Here is a 4,656-nt window from a genome sequence, read left to right on the forward strand (position 1 = left end):
AATACTGCAATGTGTTGATTTTGTGAGTAATTCATTGACGTAGCTTTCCATAACTTAGAAAACTGGCCTTGATCGTCTATCAAATCTTTTACCAATCTATAAGATTATCTTCTTCCCAGTTCTTATAGAAGAATGGTTTGTTGACAGTATTACATTTGTCAATGTCAAATATCTTTTCTGTTACCATTTCAGTGCTCGTTTTTAACTCGATGTTTCGACAAAAATTAGCATACGCTTGAAATGATTCTTTTCAAAAGGAATTGATTTCCAGTCTGATGAATCGATTAGGGCCGTATTCATATAAATTTTCGATCTCAGGACACAGATTTTAGGAATACTGACGTGACATACATTTTCCTCATCCCAGATAAGTTAGCCCTTTTACCGCCAGTCAATTTTAAGTACAAAATTCCCTTGTGGTATATACACAGAAAGGACAGTGGTTATGAATAGCAGGGGATTCCCCCTGCGATGTATAGAAAATATGGCCTATCCTACCACCGAACACTAAGAGCAGTAAGTTCATTGATAACAGACCAATGAATGGTCACCTTTCAGTGACATGGGTCCTCTACCACGCCTGTACATAAATGCGAGCTTTTCGGTGAAAGGGTTAAAAGACCTTATAAACATGTTGATGACTGGAATACCTATACCAACTTTTTCAATACTGTGTACAGTACAAATATTTTCCTTTGATTTTATCTCTTTTTCCACCCCACGCGAAATCAGAACACATGTTTTGCAGCTGTTTTATGATTTTCCCAGGTGGCCGAGGTAAAAGAATCCTCAAGTATGTTAGTTTAGAAAGAATCAGTGACTTAAGCATTTCGTTGAATTCATCGGCTGTATTTAATTCTGTCATTTGCGTTAGACTGCTTGTAAATCAGAGCCCCAGAATTCTTGTTTTCTCAGGATTCCAGTCCATTTTATATGCGACAAGAAAACTGTTTTTGAATTTTTTTCTTGTTTCCAAGCCATACATTTTTTCCGCGTTTATTTTTCAACCAGAAATCCCCTCAGATTCATCGAGGGTTTCAAAACACTCTCATATGACTATTCATCTCCATGTGTAAATGTGACATTATCTGCAAATTATTTCATTTTGTTTTGTTATTTTCAATTTTAACTCCCTTAATACAGGTATTTTGCCTAACGTTGCATGTTAAGATTTCTGCATATAATATGAATACATAAGGTTAGATGGGACCACCTTGCCGGCAGCTTCTGTTTACCGAAAAGCTCTTCCACACCTTACTATTTATTGCTGCATATGATTTTATATATTATGTAAAAAGAGGAGACCCATCTACGAATAGTATATCCAAATCATAACTCATATAAGAGCTTTTTATTCCATGTACGCCCAGTCAACACACCCAAAGGCCTTTTCAAAGTCTATCGATACAAGTAGACCAGGTAAATCATTTCCTTTTTATAAGTTCATATACAAGATCATGAATCATTTGTATTGAGTCAATGTACCGTCCTTGTATAAACCCTGTTTGATCCTCGGATATGAGATTGGGCAAAAATGTTTTAGTTCTATTAGAAATACACAATGACCAAATTTTGTACGTAAAGTACGTGTCACTGGACTCCAGTTCTTCAGAAATTCTCTAGGCCTGTCACCCTTGGGCAGGCATATAATAAGGCCTTATTCTTGTGTTGCGGACATTTCATTCTTCAAAAACCCTCCATTCAGAGACCTGACAACAAATATGCCAAGTCTTTTTTTTTTCAGAAAAAAACTTGAAAAGGTTTACACTCATGCCGTCAGTGCTTGGACTTTTGTCATTCTTCATATTCCTCAAGACCTTTGTTGCTTCTTCGTATGTAATAATGCCTTCCAGGGCTTTGGAATCATTCTCTGGTAATGTTGGAATATGACTAACGTACTCTTTAACATCAGTTCTGGTGACGTTCCTTTCTGAATACAAATGTCCATAGAAAAGTTTGGTTTCTTCGAGGACATATTTTGTCTCTGTTCACTATTTGGTATCAGTTTCAGCATTGTTCACTTACATAATGTCTCTTTTCCAGGTCACAATGATATTCACTTATTTCTTCGCCCTGAGCTGCCCACATAACTTTCGATCGGAAAAGGATTCTCTCCATTTTGTGATGACTAATGTATCGGATCGGATATTATGAAATAATAATTTGATTTAGTGGAATCAAATGTATGTTATTTCAATCATATGGCAGTGCAGCATCTTTTACTTGCTCAATTGTTTCGTTATCTAAATTGGCGTATTCTTTATCTTTTAGGTGAGAGGCATTAAATTTCCAGAAGGTATTATCTCTCTCTTTTTGCTGAAATGTTATTGTTACAGATATGAGTGAGTGATCACTTCTCTATCTGTACTTAATGCCAGCTTCTATCACATAAGAAAGTAAATTTACGATACAAGAAAAAAAAAATACAGTCGGCTTTGTTGTAGCGGGTTTGTCCTTCTTCATGTATATCTTAAGGTGTCAGGGCTAAACTCCTCCAAACATCTACCAGTTGAAGTTAAAACATCACGTTTTAACCTTGCTGCTGTGCCTTCAAGATACCAACGTGTTTATACTTATAACAGTCTAATACAGGGTTCATTACTTATGTCGAGTCGCCCGCAATTATAATGTTTTCGTTTGTCAAGCTCGTTATTTTATCTTTCATATTCTGATAAAAATTGAATCGTCTTTATTTGGTTCATACACTGTTACCAAGGTAATGTTTTTGTCCATTGTTTGTAGTTCTATGATCAATAAATTACCAGATGGATCTTCTGTTGTAGCCTTTATTTTGAATTCAAAATTGTTATTAACAAGGATAATTATACCTCCTGGTTGCGTGTTATGTGATGAACAGACTCATTAATAACCCCTCTGCTCTTATTCTTTTCTCCATTTTCTTTTCAAAGTCTGTATCCTGCGAGAAAATAAATATTGTACTGTTTTTGGCGTAGGTACTAGATGAACTTATGACGTCCTCTTCTGATAATTTCCGAGGCCATGACAGTTCAAACATGTAATTCTAAAACTGTCCATTGCTGATTTTGTAACTTTACTCAATTGCTGATAAAAAATATTTTATTTACGATTATTTTTAACAGCTTTATGTGTTCCTTGAATGCTGTAATCTGTATTGTTCATGTTCTTGCAATTCTAATACTCTACATCAGCAAGTAAATTGAACATGAGGTCATAAAACTTACGTATTCAATAATGTGTGAAAAAAACCGTTCAAATACATATCTCTGATCATAGCAATACAAAGAAATAACACACAAAAACTAAAGCAAAGGGACGTGAAGAAAAGTGACTCTCAACAAATGTCTCCATTCTTGCACATTGCCAAGACTAGGACAGTCATCTTACACAGTGGAGTGATGGCCTAGAGGTAACGCGTCCGCCGTGGAAGCGAGAGAATCTGAGTGCGCTGGTTCAGCAGCCGATATTTTCTCCCCCTCCACTAGACCTTGAGTGGTGGTCTGGACGCTGGTCATTCGGATGAGACGATAAACCGAGGTCCCGTGTGCAGCATGCATTTAGCGCACGTAAAAGAACCCACGGCAACAAAAGGGTTGTTCCTAGCAAAATTCTGTAGAAAAATCCATTTCGATAGGAAAAACAAATAAAACTTCACGCAGGAAAAAAATACAAAAAAAATGGGTGGCGCTTTAGTGTAACAACGCGCTCTCCCTGGGGAGAGCCGCCCGAATTTCACACAGAGAAATCTGATGTGATAAAAAGAAATACAAATCAAATACAACTTGATTTGATGCTCCCAGTTTCATGAGCTATGCATGTTTTGAACTTTCGAGTATGATAAACTACGTGTAAGATCCTAGACTGCTTACCATTGTAAATCTAGTAGGAGCGGCCATGCAACAATAGCAAGTCAAACAGCAGTAATACTGTAGACTGTTGTTTGTGACAACATTTGTAAACAGCAATGACAATACATACATCTTTTGTCATTGAACAGCCCACAACCCGGTTGATGTGAATTCATACTTTCTTCTTTTTTTTTCCTTCACTGGGCAAGCTTTTTGTAGGTCTGGTGAATTTTGCCCGACAGAATCAACGTTCGCTTACACTGGAAATTTTCGCCAAATAATTATAAAACCAGTGCTGAAAGCTTAGCTACTCACCTCAGGTTGTGTGCAGATGTTGTCGAAGCGTGTTCGTCGTGCTCAGATCTTTGCTTCTGTCCAGTCCACAGAAGAAGTGAATGTCTGTAACCCTGATTTCCCTTCATATATGTAGGCCTGTGGGTGCGCTCAGAATCTAATAAACTTTGCGAAAATTGAATGGAACAAGTCATCTGATAAGTCTAGATGAGATTACATTTAATAACATATCATTGATGGTGGAGACGTGTGTTAGTGTTATTGATAGTGTGTGTGTGTGTGTGTGTGTGTGTGTGTGTGTGTGTGTGTGTGTGTGTGTGTGTCTGTGTGTGTGTGTGTACGTCTGTCTGTGTGTGTGTGTGTGCGTTCAAGCGCGCAAGCCCCCATGTGTGTGCGCGTGCATGTGTGCATGTGTATGTGTGCGCGCGCGCGTGCGTGTGTGTATGTGTGTGTGTGTGTGTGCGTGTGCGCGTGCGTGCGAGTGTGTGCGAGTGTGTGTGTGTGTGTGTGTGTGTGTGTGTGTGTGTGTGTGTGT

The 4,656-nt window shown here is 37.9% G+C and overlaps 1 protein-coding gene across 2 annotated transcripts in view; it reads right to left on the bottom strand.

Moving 5' to 3' along the window:
- Positions 1-4,206, bottom strand: part of LOC143294987 (uncharacterized) — a 34,759-nt gene extending 30,553 nt beyond the window's left edge. For both annotated transcript variants that reach the window (XM_076606519.1, XM_076606518.1), the window contains exons 1-2: positions 4,143-4,206; positions 1-4 (exon numbers count right to left, since the gene is read on the bottom strand). The exon at positions 1-4 is cut by the window's left edge and continues 144 nt beyond it. The gene's annotated coding sequence lies outside the window, so the exon portion shown is untranslated. The remainder of the gene's footprint in view (positions 5-4,142) is intronic.
- Between the last annotated feature and the right edge of the window lie 450 nt (positions 4,207-4,656).

This window comes from Babylonia areolata, chromosome 20, assembly GCF_041734735.1.
Source record: "Babylonia areolata isolate BAREFJ2019XMU chromosome 20, ASM4173473v1, whole genome shotgun sequence".
Classification (NCBI taxonomy): Eukaryota; Metazoa; Mollusca; class Gastropoda; order Neogastropoda; family Buccinidae; genus Babylonia; species Babylonia areolata.